This window comes from Diabrotica undecimpunctata, chromosome 1 (assembly GCF_040954645.1).
Source record: "Diabrotica undecimpunctata isolate CICGRU chromosome 1, icDiaUnde3, whole genome shotgun sequence".
Taxonomy (NCBI): Eukaryota; Metazoa; Arthropoda; class Insecta; order Coleoptera; family Chrysomelidae; genus Diabrotica; species Diabrotica undecimpunctata.
Window position 1 is genome coordinate 46,610,145 of NC_092803.1, and position 21,123 is coordinate 46,631,267.

A 21,123-nucleotide genomic window follows, 5' to 3' on the forward strand; every position below is an offset into this window, starting at 1 on the left:
TAAAAGCAGTAAAGGAGTTTGACAACCAGACTCAGAGATACTTAACCAATTTAACCGGTACAACCTCCATCTCTTCCACTATAACGCGAAGAGAGGATATGTCCCGGCTACCTTTGAAAACTGCCACATTCGTTTTCCCCTCCCCCTTTCTTGATAATGATTGGTTCTTTCTTGCTGTTGTTCTAGCAGTTAGTTTCTCAGGAAAACATGTAGGTATCTTAGTGCGATGAGCCTTACCGATTTCGGCTTGACTCCGTCTACGCCAAATGACTTTAGAATCTTTATACGTCCTACAGCCCCGCCGAGTTCCAATTTAGTAAGGGGTTCCGCCTCTACGAAACCAATAACCCTTTCACGCCTATACTCCACCTGAAGAAAGAGCTCCCGTATCAAACCTTGTTTTCCCTCCTCAGGCAGGGCATCTTTTTCCCCTTTAATTCAGTACACACAATCTTGAAGCCCTGCCTCCAGCTAACCCCTTTCGCGATTCTGAAGCAGGTTACTCCATATTTTTCTCTTAGATCTTCTTATCCTATTTCTGTAGTCATTTCGCATTCGCTTCAATTCATTTATTTTCTCTTCAAAATTTCCTGCTTGCACTCTTCTTAACCTCTTGTACCCCCTTCTTACTCTCATGCAATTTGCCCTCAGATGTTTAAGCCACTCGTTCCACCAGTATGGTGGGACAATATGATATATTTATAGAAATATAATGTATTTAGATGTTGCAGACACACGCTATTTTTAAACATTTTACAAAAATATTTTGATTTTCAGTCCTTAGCACGAGGATATGAATTACATATGCGTCTTTTTGTTTTAATAGTCGGAATTGCGATTACTTCTTCGTCTTTCCCTCTCAATCTCTTTAATTCACACCTTATTTGTTTAAGAATATTTTTATTTCCCATCCTTTATAATTGATAATCATCTAACAGTCGCATATTGAGAGTAAACTAAGAGTAACCTGTGTGGTCATATATTAAATTTTTTCCTGGGTTTTCAACAAGTAAATTTTACTGTCATGATCAAATTTAGGGATCTTTTTAAAGACCAATGACATGCTGTCAGTATTTTTGTGGTAAGTGTGTTTCTTTAAGTATTCTTAAGTTAAAGATGATATCATGATTATTCAGTAATAATGTCAACCCAGAAATGCATTTCAAATCATACTGAGAATACCATTTTAATATATTGGTTGAGTTGTTATTCTGTTTTCAGTGATGACAATGTGGATAACAAAAAAATATTATTTACTATGTATTGATTTTTGCATTTATTTAAAATTATAATATTAACACTATCACCTTTTTCCAATGGAATAAAAGTGAACTTTAATGTTTTTAAATAGCTGGATGGGTTGTTGGCGGTAATTTTCTTGGACATCCTAAAAGGTCACATGAAATACATTGAATTGCCCTGTATACGGCTTTAAAAAACAATTTTAAATTTTGTTTTAATAAATAAATAAATAATTTTCACAATAACAGCAAAAGTTTACTATTTTTTAGTCTCCCAATTGTCTGCTAATACCCGGAAATTATTATTAACAACTCACACACCATAAGAAACTAATCTATATTCTATAAAAACCATACCGATTATATTTAAAGCAAATTTAACCTTAGGACACTCCTTATTAAGCAACATTTGTATCAGCTGTGTAATGAAGAAGGCAAATGGCCTTGACAGTATTCCCATTTGCCTGTTGTTACATATCTACAAGAATAATACGCAAAGTCGCCTCAGTACGTTTATCTATTAGGTGTGCGCAAAGATGTTCTAGTGTTTGTGTGCAGTGAATTGTTTAAAAGGATTTTAACGGAGGTTAGTTCTGACATTTATTTTTTTACAGACGAAAGTGAATAACAATTTCTAATTATGTATTTTTTAAAATTGTTCTAAAATTGTGTTTTGGTGACATTCCAGTTTTTCCAAATATATGAGGATTAAATCACAAATTATTAAATAAATTATGTATTTTTTATGATTCGAATTACAGATTAAAAGAACATTCATATTAAAATAATTTTTAAAATAAAATTTTAAAATAAATTTTCATTTTACCATTGAAAACAAAACAAACTGAAAATTTTATTAATTTAATCTTGTGCACTGTCCTTTTTTAGTGTATACTTAATTAGCGGTCATGTATACTAAATGCTAGGGCATTTTTAATTCTTTTTGTAATTACATTCCTCCAAGGACCTAGACTTGAGACTTATATGGATCCGATGCTACGTTTTTGTGGTTTTTTATTTATTTTCTATTTCATCTTTAAAAGAAAGTCAAGGTAAATATATTTATAGTTTAAATGACAAAAAGATTTTATTTCCATTTTATATTGGATACAAAAATTTTATTTTTGACATTTAAACTATAGATATATTTACCTTGACTTTCTTTTACTACTTTGATGATGTACATAGCTATTTTATTTTTAATAAATAAAAATACAGTTTTAAATTCGAAATAATAATAAATTATTATTATTTTTTAAAATTCAGTCTCAGTTAACCATATTTAAAGTCCGAAAATATAGTTAACTACAACTACTATAATATGTCACAAAGTAATTTATAGCATAATCTTTCTGTTTTTTTAATCAAATTTTTAGTATCTGAAACGTTAAAAATATCGATGAATCTTCTCATTGTCCTCTTGTCCTATATATGCATTATTCCATGCACATTTGCATAAGTCCGTTTATATTAGTCTTTTTTATAGTGTTGGGATTTCTCGCAATTTTTTAGCATTCACAAGTCATTAAATAACCAATAATATAGGTACTCAAGTTTTTCTACTTTGTTTTTCATTGCTGTTTTCCTAAATGCTGCAATTGTGATAAAAAAGTTCGGTCAAAAGGGTAACAAGTGTAGGTTCTCAAAAAACTTGATAGTATTTATGTATTTTTTTTATAATTACAAAGATAAAAAACATAAAAAATAGAAGATTATAAGTATTTTATGAAAGAGTAATTGTTTACCCAAAACACAATAAAAAACATTAAAAGGCCAGCGCCTTTGTGATAGGATTTAAACCCCATTAAAATTTAAAATAATCACATTTGAAAGGGTTTAGTAAGCCAATAAATGCTTGGTTAAACTAATGAAATAGCTCTGCAATAGTTTGTCACGAAGGTGGAAACAAATCTCAAGTGACCTCAGCATTATAGAATTAAAATTGAAAACAACTAAGTTGTTATGTGCAGGTTAAATTTATAAAGTTAATTTTAAAATGAAAATTTAAATATTTAAAATTATAAAAAAATCAATTAAAACCTATTAGAGTTTGACTTAGTCTAGAAGGAATTAAGCGAAAAGTCTTCTTCTTTAGGTACCGTCTCCTCTAAGGAGGTTGGTAATCATCACAGCTATTTTCACTTTTGTTGAGCAAGGAGATGCGGCTTCTTCCAATACTTCATTTTTCCTGTATTTTTCCCTGCATTATGATTTGTAGCAACACATATTTCTCCCCTCTCATAACGTGGCCGAGATATTGTAACTTTTTCATCTTAATCGTATTCATGATTTCCATTTCCTTTGTCATCTTTCTGAGGACCTCAACATTTGTTATTCGGTCTACCCAACTTATTTTTAATATTCTTCGGTAGGTCCACATCTCGAATGCTTCAAGTCGATCGCTCACCTCTTTCTTTAAGGTCCAGGCCTCCACCCCATACAGCAGCACCGAAAACACATATGAACGTAATATTCTTATTTTGAGTTGGAAACTTTGGTCTCTACTGCATAATACTTTTCTCATCTTATTAAATGTTGCTCTAGCTTGTCCAATTCTCATTTTTATTTCTTCGGTATACTCGTTATTTTCATTAATAATTGTACCAAGATATCTGTATTTTTTTAATTTTTCTATTGGAATCCCTCTTATGTTTAAAATGTCTTGTTGTGTTTTGGAAATTGTCATAAATTTTGTTTATTAGCATTAATAACGCTTAATGCTTTCCGCTTTCCTCACTAGCATTTACTGCATTATCTAAAAGTGTCTGTAGATCTTGTATATTCTCTGCAATTAGTATAGTATCATCGGCATATCTGATATTGTTGATGGGTCTGCCGTTGACTTTTATTCCAATTATTACATTTTCGAGTGATTTTTTAATTATTTCTTCCGAATATAGATTGAACAATAAGGGGGAGAATATGCAACCTTGCCTTACGCCTCTTTTTATCTCTACTTCCTCCGAAAGTTCTTTGCCTACTCTGACTTTTGCTGTTTGGTTAAAGTAGAGAGGAGTTATTATTCTTAAGTCTTTTTTGTCAATGTGTTTATCTTTAAGTAACTGTATAAGACGGTTGTGTCGGACCTTATCGAACGCCTTATTTTAATCAATAAAACAAACAAAGAGTGGTTGGTTTACATCCATACATCTTTGCATGAGGACGTTAAATCGAAATAATGCCTCTCGTGTACCCATGGCATTCCTAAATCCAAATTGGGTTTTAGTGATGTCTTGTTCCACTTTTCTTAAAATTCTTAAATGGATAATTTTTAAGAATATTTTTAGTGTGTGACTCATTAGACTAATTATACGGTGGTCATTACATTCCTTTGCATTAGGTTTTTTTGGTAATGTAATAAATGTTGATTTGAGCCAATCTCTAGGACTAATACCCGTATTATATATATATATATATATATATATATATATATATATATATATATATATATATATATATATATAGTAATATATAAGTCTACTAAGCGAAAAGTAATAAATAATAATAAATAAATAACAATAAATACATATTTATTAATTCAGAGTTGAATAACAACTGGAAATTATCAACAGTGATAATAAAATTAAATACACCATGGTTACATAGATTGGTGTCTACTTGACGAAGTAGTACTTGATAGTAAAAGTTAAATTAACCCATCAAAGCCTGAATTAATTTTTTGGTAAACTGGTGGTTTTTCTAAGTTTGGTTTTGGAAAAATACAAAAAAGTAGAAAAACTTATTAAATTTTATTTGTTTATCGAATATATGACATTACAAACTATGACCCTATGGCAATACTAGGTCAAAATACTATAAAAATATTATAAGATTTTCTCTTTATGAAATATGGCAAAGCATTCCATGCAAAGTCCAATATCGAATTTCTCATACTGCGTACGTCCTACTGAGCAGCACCCTTGTCCTGCCCACCGCCTTCTTTTTTTGTTAGGAATAAATGATACGGTTAATATACCACAATACCCAATGTTGTCAGAGATTCTGTTAGAAGATAGACTATTTCTACTTGGTAGTTATTGGTCTACCAAGTCTAATGGGAAGGTTTCTGAATTTGGTAAAGTAAGTAGTCGCGATTTCACGTCGAAAATTCAAATTAGCTGTCGGTCTTCCTGAACACTTAAAAGTATCCACGAATTTTGCACTGCAGTATCAATTAATCGTGTAAGTGTAGACCAATATCATTTCTTAATACGAATACTAATATGGTATCTTGTTAAATCCTCATCCATTCTATCAGTGCCTCCCATAAACTTGTTATACATTCCAAAAACATGTCGGCGAGGAATTTGGACAACTTTTTTTCAGAATGTGAATAACGTTTTACTTGTTGAATAGGATGCACATCATATGAAGTTGATGCCATTGTTACAACGGCGTTATCCATCCATCTTGTCAACATAATATTATCTTCCTCGTCAATTTCTGAAACCAAATAACCTCGAGTTTGTTTCGACATAGTTTTTTTTATTGACAAGTGGAACATCTTGTGGTATTCTGTTCTCTCTTGTTTCTGTAACACCATATCCTTTTTCTTTTAAATACACAATTAAATTGGATCCAGTGAAAAAATTATCTAATATAGATTTGGTAAGGCAGCTTTTTTTGTGGCAAAGTGTCCAACATCGAGACAAGGGGAGCGGCTGCCTTTCCAAATGCAAGTTGGTAAAACTTCATCGCCTCATCATAATTCATATTTTTAGTTGGTTGATAATATTTGATTGAGAAAACAACTCTGTAATGTTTTTATTACTGGTCTCAATTTCCACATTTTTTCGTTTAAATCCATTTGCGAATTATCAGCACAGTGCATGAAACGCATTATTTGGATAAACCTGTCGCGACGCATTGCATCCTTCACTATTTTATTGCAAATGTCTGCTCCATTGTCCCAATAAAACCTTTTTCCAGAAGACAGGTTATATCCAGACACAAGCAAAATACACAAAAAATATTTGAGCTTTTCCAAGGTAATCTTCGTATCAGGACAATTCACAAAAAGAGCGTATTTTCTGGTTTCGTCTAAAATATGGCCTAGCATTTCATTATCAAAAAACAACTCAATTAAATTTATATAGCTCATATTTTTAAATTGTGAGTAGTCTGCTTTGGGAAAGTCGGATGTTTTTAGAAAATCTCTATCGATCCAAGTTCTTTTAGTATACTTTTTTTCCTTTAGTGATTTTAAAATCTATTATTAGGTTCTGTATATGTGGTGTTTGCTCGTCTTCCATCTCATTAAAAACACCATTGTCTTCTGGTGCACCATTAAAATAACCCAGCTCGGTTTCTGCTAATAACTGTCTTCGGGACAAGTTATCTACAAATCCACCATTATCCTCATCAGTCGAATCTTCATCAATCAAAACATTTGAATCAGGTAGAAGAAAAGAGTAGATCATTGTCATCATTATAAACCATATCCAGGGCTTCCTGGAGCGTCAAACTTCTCCTGTAAATTAAAAATTAATTAGATCTCTTATTGGACTAGTGTGACCATTTGGTAACAGTGTGATTCAGTCTCATGTAAATTTCATGTTAATGGGTGAGGTTGCCTGTAATATTTTTTATGTTATAAACTACTTTCTTAACTACATCAATAATTACTTAAATTACCGGAAAGTCTTAATAGTAAACTAATAAAATTACTTACTCAAATCTCAGTTCCCTAATTTACACATTCGTTAATACGCAATTAATTCACAAAGCTATACTATTCTTTCCTTTCAAACTGTTGAATGTAATACAGTAATAAATTAAACACATTGTTATCTAGTAACGAAAAGTTGAACTGCGGATATATTTCTAACGTTGAAGTGAGCTACAATTGACATTAATTGATGGCGTATTTGCGTAACCAAATGATCACACAAGGCGTTGATGGGTTAAAGGATAATATTTTGAAAACCTTCAACACATGTTAGGAAACTAAATAAATTACTTAAAGATAGGATCAAATTTGCAGTTTAAATTAATTTTATTAACACAGCTTTTAGGATTGCTTTTGGATGATAACTAAAACTAAATTTATTAATCTTGGTCGTGTTCTTTAGTCAGTATTTCCAACTATGTCACAGCTCTCATAACATAGTAACTGGACAATTTTTGAAGGATAGCTTATAAATAACACTTTTCGATAATTTGTCAATTTTTTTCTTAAGTCTGTGAGAGGATAGATTAATTAGTGTTCCTAAATTTGAAGGATAGTTTCAAGTTTGGAATGCTATTTATGATTTTGGCTATATTATCTGAAGGATAATCTATATATGATAATGATCTATACAAACCTTCTGAATTAGCGTTTTGTAGGGTAGAGTTGTAAGCTAGAGATTTATTCCTTTTATTCCTTAGTTTGTTTAGTATGTTATCCACCAGTGTAGTAGAAGAACCATCACTGAGTGCAGGTTGTCTAATTATTTCTAGTTCTGATTTAAAATTAGTGTTTGGTAGTGGTAAGTTAAGTAGTCTATGGATACATCAATCAAAAGAAGCCATCTTCTGTAGATCCATACTATACAAGAGCATGCGCTTTAAATACAAAGAGGAGAGGGCTACTTGCTGTTCCTTTTTCTGGTGACGTACGCTACGTAGCGTGTAGACGTCTGTGCTGCGTGCTGATAGGATTATAGGATTAAGTCTCCTCTTGCTCTTATTATTATTGTATTAATATCAGGTATGTTGTACCAGTTTTTTATGTCTCTGAATCATCATTGTCGTTTGCAACCTGGCTCCCTCCAACCTTTAATTATGCTTGTTAAGATGGTTTTTAAAAGATTTTGTTAATCGCCTTATAAAATATAGCCTACATATGAGACTTTTGGCTGTTTAACGATGTTTAGAAGCTCTCTTTGTGTATTACTTTTTCTGAAGAGTTCTTCATTTGTAATATGGTCGACCCATGAAATTTTAAGCAACCCTCTGAGACACCACATTTCGAACAATTCAACACGATTTAACGATTTTACTTTAAGTGACCAGTTCTCGCTACTGTACGTATACATATGGCCCATTAGCCATATGTTCCATTTTAAGATGCAAATACGAAGACCTAAATGAGTTTCGTGCTGACTAGGGTAGTTATTGGATTTGGTAAAATTATTTCTAGCTATTGCTGCTCGTATCTTCACTTCTTCGCAGTCCCACTTACTGTTTAAGGTAACTCCAAGATATTTAAATTTCCCAACTCTGTCTACAAGTGAATTAAAATCTAATCGGTTGTGAGGATGTGTTGTGAGACAAAAAACAATGTACAAATATCTAACAATACAGCCCATTTTATCCTTTATTTATTTGACTCAAATATACTGGTCTTCAATAAGGAGTATTGCAAACATGTACTTGGTATACCCACGGGAAACAAAATATCACCAATCCTATGCCACTCTGTACTGGATGACTTAATTAAAAGCAGTATTAGCAAGTTACCATTTCTAATTCCTTTTTAAAGAGAATGGACGTTAATGCTTGCTCTCCAAAAAGACAAGACCATAGACACAGTACACATCTTTAACAGTTACTGCTTAGACTTGCAATTTACAATAAAATTAGAAAACTATAACTGCATACTATTTCTAGGTATGATGTTATACCGGGGTACAAACAACGTTTGTATCCCAAACTAAACTAGACTAAAAACAGAATGGTACAGAAAGCCAATATCTAGCAACAGTTTTAATAATAACTTTTCTGTACATTCATCTACGATAAAGATTAAGTATAGTAGTATTAAATATTAAAAGTAGAGTTATAACCTTGTCACATCCTGAATATAGAACCGCTGATCTTAAGAAACTAAAAACGATCATGTTGGGGAATTCATTCGAACCTTCTACACAGACTTATTTTTGGTGTCTCACAAGTCAAAACTACAGATCAAACAGAGATCTTATTAAAACACTAAAGAACGTTGTACCACTTTCTATTATATGTTCCAAGCTTGACAAATAAACTGTTAAATACATTTAGAGAAGTACCTAGTATTAAAATTGTAACCATAAATATATTAAAGAACGCTGCAATGTGGTGTACTCTTTATCCTGCAATAATTGCAATAAAGTACATATTGGAGAAAAGTCCAGAAATTTGTCCGGAAAATGACCATCGCACAAAAGTGACATTAATCTGAATAAAGTACAAGCCTGTTCATTAAGAGAACATTCTATCACGATGGGTCACATGCCTAACTATGACTAAGTAGAAATATTGAGAAGGGAAAGAAGTAATAACCAAATACAGTTCCTAGAAATGTGTTTAATTAAAAATACACAAAACACCTTAAACAAAAGAGAAAACATTGAGAATCTAAGTGCTGTATACAGTAATCTACTATCAATGAAAAAACAACTATATAGAAGTCTCATGAAAATTACACCGATTAGAGAGGTTATTCGAAGTTCAAATCAAATCAAGTATTTTTTTATTTGTGTTTGGTTTTTCCCTTTTTAATTAGTCAGATAAACTCTGTTGCTTGTTTAATAAGTATAAACGAAACATTTCTACCTATCATGCCAAAAGTTTGCATAATCATAGGCACTTCTTCCGTCAAACTAACCTAACATGTATATAGAAAAGTAGAAGACATATGGAAACCATAGTGATAAGTTTAGAATGAAAGAAAACAAGAAAGCAAATTATTAAAATGTTAAGTAATTCTGTTAATTTTATAGTAGTATCCTCATACGTGTAAGCTGTCATGATGCAACAACTTTATCGTCTAATGTAGATTTTTTCAGTTTTAATATTGTATCGATAAGACTACCAAAGAGAATTGAAATACTGTTATAAAAATAATACCTCAATTAACCACGGGAGCTTATCGTCTATGCTTCGCCTAGCTCAGTATCTCAAGTGTGAGTTTGTCTTGTCTTAAACTAGGAATTAAACCATGAACCCTTAGCTGATAGCAAATAAAACAATTATTTAACTAATCATATTTATTAAAAAAATTTAAAAAAACAATCAACCCTGCCAATGCTTTACAATAAATAAATTTGGCGATACTCATGGTATCGATGGGTGATTGTGTGGCCTCCCAATTAGATGGTTAGGTCTCCCTGAGCTGCAGTTGTTCAATTTTATACTTGTGTGGTTCCAATTGGTCCCAATTAGGTAATAAGGTCCTCTTGACAGTTGCAGTTATTCCATAAATTCTCCATTAAAGCCAATAAAACCAATATTTCAGCCAATAAACCCTGAATACGGCCAACAAACTAAAATATAAGTAACAGCTTGTATTACAGACACATCAAAAGGGGTTTAACTTTTTTGCCATAAATAAATGCACGACCTAATACTTACCATATCGGGATAGTGTTATGAGGTTTTTTTCCTGGTTTTTACCTCATAATTTACTATGGAATCACTAACAGGCGATTTTTACTGTCATCACGGCATGTGTTTGTCTTTTTAAAGACGAATTACATGCTATGATTTTTTGTGACGGATATTCTCAAGTTAAAGTTGATTTCATGTAATCAAATGAACTATCTTACAAGTAAAGTCGTCCCAGGAACGCAACTCAAAAATATTGGCAATATCATTTTAAAGTAGGTAGACGACTTTAATGTATGTCTGAATTGTCAATATAAATGAGTCAGATAAAATTAAATTATTAGAAGAATTTTTCACCAAGTAACAAAAAAACAAAATTTGTTAAATTTACTAATGTTTGTATTTTGAGAACGATTTCCGAAGTAGAAATTGAAACGTCAATAAACGTACTTTAACCTTTAATTGTGGCTTATTTCCATTTAAATAGTAATTACTTTAACATGCCACAAGTAAATAGCTTCAGAACAATATTTCTTGCCATTTTACAAAATTACAATGAAACAAATAGCAGATTGCCAGGAAAAAATGAAATACAATTATTATTACTTAGTTAAAATCTGTTAAGATTCCTACATCCATATAACTGGAAACGTGGTTTCAAAAGAAGTGAGGTTGCGCATGTTGAATATGCTGTCAGAATTATAGAATATAGATTACAATGAAAGTACTCACCCCAAGAGAATTCTGCAGACCATAAAATGAAGCTTATCATTTTTGTAATTGTTGATTTTACTTCTTCCGGAAGGACTTCTGGTACATCTTCTTTGTTACTGATTAATTCTTCAAGTGTGTCAGGGGTTTTGTATAGTTCGCTGTAGAATTTAGATACGAGTTGTATTATTTCATTTCTGGCTGTAATTCTGGTGTTCTCGTTTGTTAGAGCAATGATTTGCTTCGTCCTAATGATTAATACTTTTCTTGTTTTTTTATAGTTTTTCCTGTTTTTATAATAATTAATAATAATAGTAAAGACATAATTTTTAAATGCCTAACCTGCAACAAACAACTTCTTTCTCCTAATTTTTAATTCGGTTGAATAAACATCATTCAAAGGTCGCGAAACATTTACATAAAATATCTTACTTTAATTTGTTACCTCATTTTTTACTTCACTTCGTAATCCAAACAGGTGTCGTGCATTTATTATTAAATTTGGACAATTTGAGAAAACGGTTGTGTTTTTCTATTAATAATACCAATTGGCATTAATTTTATCTGCAATATCCACTTTAAAGTGTAATTCTAAACGAGAAAAATGGAAATGAAATATATAACAAAAATGCGTTTTTATCAGTTAAAGGATTTCCTAAGCTTATATAACCTCTTATACACCCTCTATCGTTTGATTTATACCTGCTAAATGTAATACAGGATAAATCATTTCCTCGTCATTTGATATCACAGCTTCATTCAGTCCACAAGGAAATGGAAAAAGGCTAAAAAATGTTCTCCATTTACATGAAAAATACAGCTCAATTTTTGTAAAGAATTTAACTTTTCTAAGCATTAGAGGGTCGCTTTAACTCCAGTTGTATTCAGCAAGTCAAGTCGTAACATTTGAATAAATCTTTTGATATATTGTGACATAAGCACATATATTATATCATTCTTTGTTTACTTAGATTTCTAGGAATGAAAACGTTTCTTTGACGTTTTATACAATTGGTTGAGAGACATTGTTCTATTTGCTGTTGTAAACAGTATACGTATTTTGTTTATTTTTATATATCAAATGTAGAGAGTGGCCATTTTGCGTATATTCAGAGTCTTCTTATAAAACATTCATAAGCTCACATTCCTGTCATATGAAGATATAGATTCGAACAACTTCGTAAATAAATATTTCTAAATCGTATAAAATTATTCGATGAATTTTGTTTAAAAAACAGAATGCAATTATTAAGGCAAAACAATTTTAAATCAACAATTGAAAAATCAAAAATTGGAAACAGGATAGTATTTTTGAAGTGTGTAAATAACTCAATTCCTAGCTGAGCGCTTTCAGCCTACAAAGCCATCTTCAAATCTATGCTACAATAGAAGAATGATATAAATAACTAATTTTAATTTTACAGTGTTTCATTTACGTCAAGTATTAAAAATCACTGCTAGGAGAGATCATTTTGCAACAAAATCACAGAAAATTTTTCTTTGTAAGCTGGTTCTATTTATTTACTTCTCTTCCAAATATCCTTGAAGTTTAAACTTTTAAGGAAAGTTGGTTAGTGCTATTCCTCAAGAAATGAATTCAGTTAAGATGCACGCTGGGAATGAAACTTTTCGAGGGATAATGAAGCAGCTTTCGGGAATTGCCGATGATAAGGATGTGTAAATCGAGGAAATTGCGATGATTTGCCATTTTTAAGTCCATATGTACTCACTAATTTCACATTTTGATTCGTCTTGTACCTCTACCATTAATAATTTTCCTTGTTCATTGCCTACGCTCTTAATGTTTTTGTCTACTTTTATGTATAAGCATAGCTACGACTTATTTTACTCTATTCTTGTTATAAACTGCCTTATATTATACACTACGTGGTATTTTCCTAGTCATTGCTGTCCATTTTCTTTCTTTTATTGTTTTGTATTGTCTTTTTTGTATTGTGTGTATGTCTATTTTGAACTGTTTAAATATTTTCATTAATTATCACACTGTAACATATATCACACGTAAACATCATACAAAAATATCCTGCTAGAAGATTTCAACGCCAAAGTAGGCAAAGGAGGTGTTGGCACTACTGTGAGACATTTTGGACTATGAACGCGAAATGATAGAGGAGAAATATTGAAACTATTTGAAAACAACCAACTCAAACTTCTAACGAGTCTACTGAACACAATCTATGAAACTGCAAAATTTCTTACAGATTGGCTAGTTTTCACCTTCATCCTTCATCCAAAAGGCAAATGCCACCAGATGCTCTTATTACACAACTATAAGCTTAATGAGCCATGCACTCAAAATCCTTCTTTCTGTTATTTACTCTCGCATATATAGAAAACTTGAAGAAAACATTAGCAGTGTTCAGTTTGGGTTTAGAAGTGAACTGGGAACGCGAAATGCCCTATTTTCCATACAAGTATTGATACAAAGAGACCAAAAAGTAAATTGCAAAGTCTATGCATGCTTTATAGACTTTGAAAAGCATTTGACAAGGTGCAACATCAAAAATTATTTCAGATACTGAAAGAATCTAGTATTGATGACAAAGATTTACGCTTTACAAAAACTGTACGAATAGACAACGAAACTTCAAAGAATTCACGATAAAACGGGGAGTACGTCAGGGCTGCATTTTAACATCGACGTTGTTTAATACTTACTCGGAAATGCTGTTCAGGAAAGCTATTGATGGTTAAAGAGAAGGTATAAAAATCAATGGTGAAATCATAAACAATTTAAGATATGCGGACGATACGGTTTTGATTGCTGATAATGCGGAGGATCTGCAAACAATAATAGACCGTGTAATGGAAGCCTGTGGCAGATACGGCATGAAATTAAACTGTAAGAAGACCAAAATTCTGGTAGTAAGTAAAAATGACGTAATATCGTACCAATTCACAGCTAATAATAAACCATTAAAATTAATCAACAAAATTATATACCTTGGATACAGCCTAAATAAGAAATGGGACCACTCATAGGAAATAGCGAGAGCTGTCTTCAATCGCCTCAGGAAGATTTTATGTAATATGCACCTGAAACACGAGTCTTGAGTTGCTATGTATTTTTTACCCTTTTATATGGAGTCGAAGCCTGGACCTTGACGGAGGCAACGTACAAACGATTAGACGCCTTTGAAATGTGCTGCTACCGTCGCATGCTCAGAATTTCCTATATCCATCATAACACTAACCTATATCACAACAACGAGATCCAACGTATGAATAAAGATATGGAAATTATGCGTATCGTGAAAATCAGAAAGATGACATACTTAGGACATGTGATGCGCAATGAGAAGTATCAACTAATTTAACTAATTTTACAAGGCAAGATAGAAGGCAAAAGATCTCAAGGGCGAAGAAGGACATCGTGGTTGAAGAACATCAGACAGTGGGCAGGAATGACTACCATACATCTATTTAGAGTAGCTGTCTATAAAATTGTATGGACTAATGTAATTGCCAACATCCACAGAGGATAGGCACCAAAAGAAGAGTTAATTATCTCTTGGTCTCTGTTGTTGTCAATAAATGCTTTAATGTTTAAAGACGCGATTCACCTATTCTGTTCCTTTTCTTATTCTTTTTTATTTTCACTATTTTTTTCTTATTTTCACTTGTGTTATTACCTAAATAACCGTCCTCATCCGAGACGGTTTGTTTATTCTATAAGAAAATCGTCGTATTTTGACAGGTCGTTGGTCTTACCAAGAATCCCTCTTCCTTTATCCTATATTAACTCCTGATCCTCCGAAGGAAATGTAGTGGTCATAGTGATGTCGTGTATTGTTTGTCTCCAAAGATCTTTGTCTCTGGTCATTTCTTTTAACTCACATATAGGTCTTTTGCAGATGTCTTTGCACAGTTATTGTTTATTTTCCACTACATAATGATTTCTATAAGCAAAATTTTGTATTAGATATGAATTTATCCGTATCTACATTATTATCAGATATATTTATGGAGGATTGCGAACAAAACATTGTACAGAAACCAGATAAACAACCCACAGTATATAAATGATGTGTTCTCCATTTTCTCTCACGGATCAGAAGCACTGAATAAATTTCTGATGAACATTAACAATAAAGATTAATTTAACAAATTTACGAAAAAAAAAACAACAATCCATTTTCTTTTTTAGATGTATTAACCACAAAATATGATTCAGGATATGCAACCAAAGTTTACAGAAAACTAACCCACACCAAAATATATTTAAATTATCACTCAAATCACAACGTAAATATTAAAAAAGAAATTATCAAATCATTACATGATAGAGTTCAAAATATCTGCTAAATCTAAAATACATTTCAGGAAGAAAAAAACCTGCTAACAAGGGTTTTGACAAAAACCGTAAGTATACTTTTTCCATCGTCAATTTGCCGAGCGTCGGCTTTTGAGATTCTTTGATGCCAATGCCGACCATTGGCGTGGAAATTAAGAAAAGGGATCAGTTATCAAACGCATATTTCAAGAAAAATCATATAATTTTTATTAATTTTTACATAATTATATTCAGGAAAATTTCTCAATTTTTGGGCAGAAATTGTTTAAACAATTTTTTAAACAAATTCAAAATATCACCTTTTGTGCTCCAAAAAATATTTTTTAGGTTTTTGGGTGACTCTAAATAAGATCTATGTCATTTTTCTCAAAAGTTAATAGTTTTGGAGATATAGGCGATTTAAAATCCGAAAAATGCGATACCTAATATGCATTTTCGAGGCTTGAAAAATATGTAAATGAGTATTTTTGAGATTCAAGAGTATCTAAACTAAAGTACCAACATTGATTTTGGTGAGAAATCGGAGCAATATTTTCCGTAGCAGAAAAAGGTGATCTTTTGAATTTGAATTGTTTCCGGCAAAAATGTCCGGCACCCTTCAACCTTCGATTTGTTTAAACGGGGCATTTTTGAATAGGACTCTTCAAAGGACAGAATCAGTTTTTTTTTCAAATGGGAGCGGGCTCACAACATCGAATAAATAACAAATTAATTCTTTCAAATTAAAGCTTGTTAATTTTAGTGATTTATAAGAATATTGGACTTATTATTTAGTTTTTACATAAACCATAATATTTTTTTACAATTATCTGTAAATAATGGCTCATTCTGTCAGAAAATTTTAAAAGATTGTCTATCCAGCAATTAAGATAGTCAACTGAAATTTAATTTTTAAACACAGCCTACTGTTAATGCACAAACAGGGTGAATCTTCAATATTTTGCTTCGAGTTAGAGATATCTGAAAAAGTTATTTGGAAAAGATATTATTAATAGAAAATATTATTATAACCCCACATAACAAAGTTTTATGTCAAAATTCGGACTTTTACTTTTTTCATTAATTAAAGAGCTTATTTCCAGTGTCTTAAATCCAAAATTTCGATTTTTTTAATTTTCTTTTTTTTAAACTTTATAAATTTCTTCAAGTCTAGAATAAAGTTATATGTACCAAAACAACTTCTTATTTACCATTTAAAAGTGCATATGAAAATTGTAAAATTGTATAATTTGTATGAAAATCTGTAATTTCATGGATTTCATTATATGGATTTAAGACACTTTGGAAATAAGCTCTTCAATTGTAGTCAGAATTCTAAAATGGACAGTTGGCTGTCCCGAGATGCATCTTTAGGCAGCCAATTGTAGATTTAGGATCGAGATTACAAATAATACTGAAAAACTAAAATTGCGAATTCTGTCATGAAATTTGGTATGTGCGGTTACAATAAGTGGAACAACTTTTCCAAATAAGTTTTTCCGATTTCTCTAACGCGAAGCAAAATATCGAAAATTTACCCTGTTTGTGGATTCGCAGTAAGCCGCGTTTAAAATTTAAATTTCAGATGACTATTTTAAAAAAATGTGCACTATCAACATGTATGACTGTGCAAAATGTCAAATCTGTATGTATTTTAGTAGCTGATATATAGAGGTGTCTTCATCTTAAATGCGATACACTGTATAATAATGAATACTAGTGTTCAAGATGCATCGCGATAGCTGTAAAGAAATTAATTAGAAGGACTGAAAAGAATCGTCAGAGTCTTCTGAAGTCGAATCGTTCCCAGGTTGGATAACTATTGGTGCTATTGCCGGTAAAACAGGATATTCGTTTTCTATTTTTACAACATGAGCTTCGCAATTTTTCCACACATCGATATTAATGCCACTAATTATTTTTCGAATATTCTCAATGGCCATTGCGCTTAATGTTGGTGACTGATTATATTTTCGCAATCGTTTTTTTACGGTACCCCAAACCATTTCAATTGGATTAAAAATGCAATAGTATGAGGGTAATCGCAAAAGAATATGGCCGTGCCTGCTGCAAATGGTGTCAATAACGTATTCGTTTTTAAAATTCCGACTTTTGATCATTCTAATTAAATCTTTCTTTACTGGAATCTTTTTAGGAACAGTGATGTTTTTAAGTTGCATAAATTTTAAAATTTCGTCCTTTTTCGTGTTATTATTAGGTATTTTATTTAATATGCGGGAATGATCCGACGCATTATCCATAACGATCACTGAATTCGGCGGAATATATAATTATATTCAGGGAAATCTCTTAATTTTTCACGAATCAGTTCTAAAGTAGGCACTCTATTTTCTTTGTAAAAATTGTAAACTGTTCGCTGAATAACGTCTTTTGCAGCAGTGTCAATCCTACCCAATTTTTTATTTGGTCGCTTTCGTTTTAAGGAATGATCTGTAACTGTGCCTAATTTAATAATTGTATATATCGTCTTATACCCGATTTTTTTAATACATGAATTCTCGAAACAATTGCATTATCAGCCATCCCAATATTTTCTTTTTTTAAACACTCATACATATTTAAAACTATTCTTTGGGATTGTACGTGCAAATCTTTATTTTTTAATTCGGAGCTGTCATTAACATAATTGTCATTATTTATTGATAACACAGAAGTTGATGCATCTTAAAAAATGCCATCCTAGAAAAATATAATATTACTTATTTATAATAAGCCTCCGCCTCTGCAAAAGGAAATATTTTAGGGTGTCACATAGCGAGACAAACAGGTGTTCATTAGAATTTACGGCTTTGCGCTTCGCTGTTGCCATAATGCATGAGTTTAAAATTAGTGAATATAACCTTAATACCATATTAATATATCTACAATTTTTCATGTTTCCAGGTAAGGTATAAAATCAATGAAATTTGGAAAAAAATAATACAATTCTTAAAACCGTTTTTGAGAACTTGGATTCTTAAAAGTTGTCTGATTTCTTAAAAGTCGATCATTATATCTACAAAAGTATTACCGCTAAATTCACCAACAGGGCAACGTCGAACGTTCAAATTCTCTCCAGACTACAATGTTGCCAATATTCGAAAATTACTTAAAATATAAGTAATATATACAAAGTTCACGGTTGCTTTAATTCATTAGTGAAGAGTCCATGGAAATATTAGTACCTAGTTAATTAGTTTATATATATATATATATATTTTTTGAGAATATTTTCATATTATTTTTTAAGAGTGTCGTTCGTTGACTAGCAATTGAATAATAACGAATAGAGAATAGAGAATATTTTTTAAATATAACCTTAGGAATTTTAGGAAATATGTCTGACAACCTTGATTTGAATGGCGGTCTCTTTGATACCAGAATGAGGCATGTTTATGTTGGAAAATTATTAGTGGATGTACTATAATAGCTTACAAATATCTAGGGCATGCGATTCGCTTAGGCCGAGATAATCAGACAACTGAAATACAAAGAAGGATAGGTCTCACATGGGCTGCCTTTGGTAGATTGAATAACATTTTCAAGTCTATTATCCCAGTTTGTTTTAAAAGAAAGGTTTTAACCAGTGCGTTTTACCGGTTCTTACATATGGTGCAGAAACACTGACTCTGACAAAAAGAACAATAGATAAAATAAAAGTTAGACAACGCGCTATGAAAAGATCAATGTTAGGTATTACCATCAGAGATAAAGTACCAAACCTAAAAATAAGAAGAAGAACAGGAGTCACAGATGCAGTTGAAAAAATTATTTATTTATTTATCGTATGGCAATTACAACACATTTAGAACAAATACACAAATACTGGTAATATAGGTATTTAACAAACTTTAAATAGTTACAAACAAACATCAAGTGTATTTATATAATCAATTGACTCTGAAGTGGCTACCATTGTAGGATCTTGAGGGACACTCTTGAATAATGTGGTCGATGGTTTGGTTCTCCCCACAGTCACATTGAGGAGACGGGTGCTTTCCCCATTTATGTAGCATGTATGCACATCTGCCATGTCTGGTTCGGATCCTATTTAGAGTGGACCATGTTTTGCGTGGAAGATCAAAACCAGGTGGCTTGTGGGTAATGCAGGGCATGTTATTTTGCCATTCGTTCCATTCTTGGGACCATGCATTCGTGATGTTGAACTCCTCATGTATCATTCTTGCCGTTTTCATTGGTGGTTTTCTAGAACGGAGACGGGTATTTCGTGCATCCTTGGTATCTTGGTGGATCGGCAGGTTTATATTGTTCATGATCTTTTTGTATTCACGTGTAAGTGCGTCGACTCGTCGTAAATGTGGAGGTGGGATGTGACTTAATACTGGAAGCCATTGGGTGGGAGTTGATTTAATTGTACCAGCTATCATCCTCAACGTGCTGTGCAGCTGATTGTCGACCTTTTTTACGTGTGGACTGTGTAGCCAGACTAGAGCACAATATTCAGCGGTCGAGAAAACAAGGACTACGGCAGTAGAGCGGAGAGTGGAATCCGATGCTCACCAGGTGGTACCGCAGAGCTTCTGTATAATGTTATTTCTTGTACTCAACTTTTGGGCAGTTTTTGTTAAATGCTCTTTAAATGATAGCCTTCTGTCTAGTGTTACGCCCAGCCCAGGTACTTCGGTGTTTTGTTGTGGGTAAGTGTGGTATTTTCAAACCGTATGTTGAGTTCCTTTCCAGCAAGTTTATTGTTCAGGTGAAAGCAACTAACTTCTGTTTTGGATGCATTTGGTTGAAGTCGCCACTTGCGAAAATATTTGCCCAATGTATATAAGTCTGCCGTCAGAACTTCTTCAGACGTTTCTAGTATTCTGCATCGTGTAGCGAGGGCCCAGTCATCGGCGTATCCGAACTTTCTTGACTGTGTTTCCGGCATATCTGCTAGGTATAAGCTAAATAGTAGTGGAGAGAGCACTGACCCCTGTGGTAGGCCATTCTTAAGTTTCTTTGGTAGGCTGATATCTGTGCCCATCACTACTTGAAACATTTGGTCGTTGAGCATGCTATCTGAAGTTGAAAAAATAGTCATGGCTAAATGGGCTTGGGCCGGACATGTTGCTAGATTAAGAAAGATTCTGGAATGGCGACCAAGGCAAGAGGCATATCGAAGCAGAGGACGACCACCGACTAGATGGACTGATGATATCAAGCGCATCACCACAATCTAGATTCAAGAAGCTCAAGATAGAAATAGGTGGAAAATATTATAGTTGAGTTAGTTATGGAACTTCGAAGAACTTATTTTTAGTATGGGTCCACATACCCTGTAAAGATAATTTACAAACGTGCATACATATATAATCTAATAAATTATAGACATTATTTTATTAATTATATAAATTAGCAATTCTGGAATAATTTTGAAATCGGTTAATATTGTTAATAATTTTACATTATAACCGCTTATGCATGAAATTTCGAAGTGGGTCTAAGGTCTAGTTTGAAAGCAGGTAATGCATTAAAAGCTATCATCATTACATTCAAACGTTTTAAATTCCTTTAAATTAATCGACAAATTTACTTAAATAATAATGAAAAAAATTATCTAAATTCTTACCATCGGCCGAA

General features: G+C 32.1%; 1 protein-coding gene across 3 annotated transcripts in view; it reads left to right on the forward strand.

The window, feature by feature from the left end:
• LOC140448853 (Ig-like and fibronectin type-III domain-containing protein 2) overlaps window positions 1-21,123 on the forward strand; it is a 1,058,385-nt gene that overhangs the window by 130,728 nt on the left and 906,534 nt on the right. Inside the window, exon 1 of one of the 3 annotated variants that reach the window (XM_072541976.1) lies at window positions 1,721-1,827. The exons of the other annotated variants lie outside the window; for them this stretch is intronic. The gene's annotated coding sequence lies outside the window, so the exon portion shown is untranslated. Of the gene's footprint in view, window positions 1-1,720; window positions 1,828-21,123 lie in introns of those variants that run through there. 3 annotated transcript variants of the gene reach the window in all.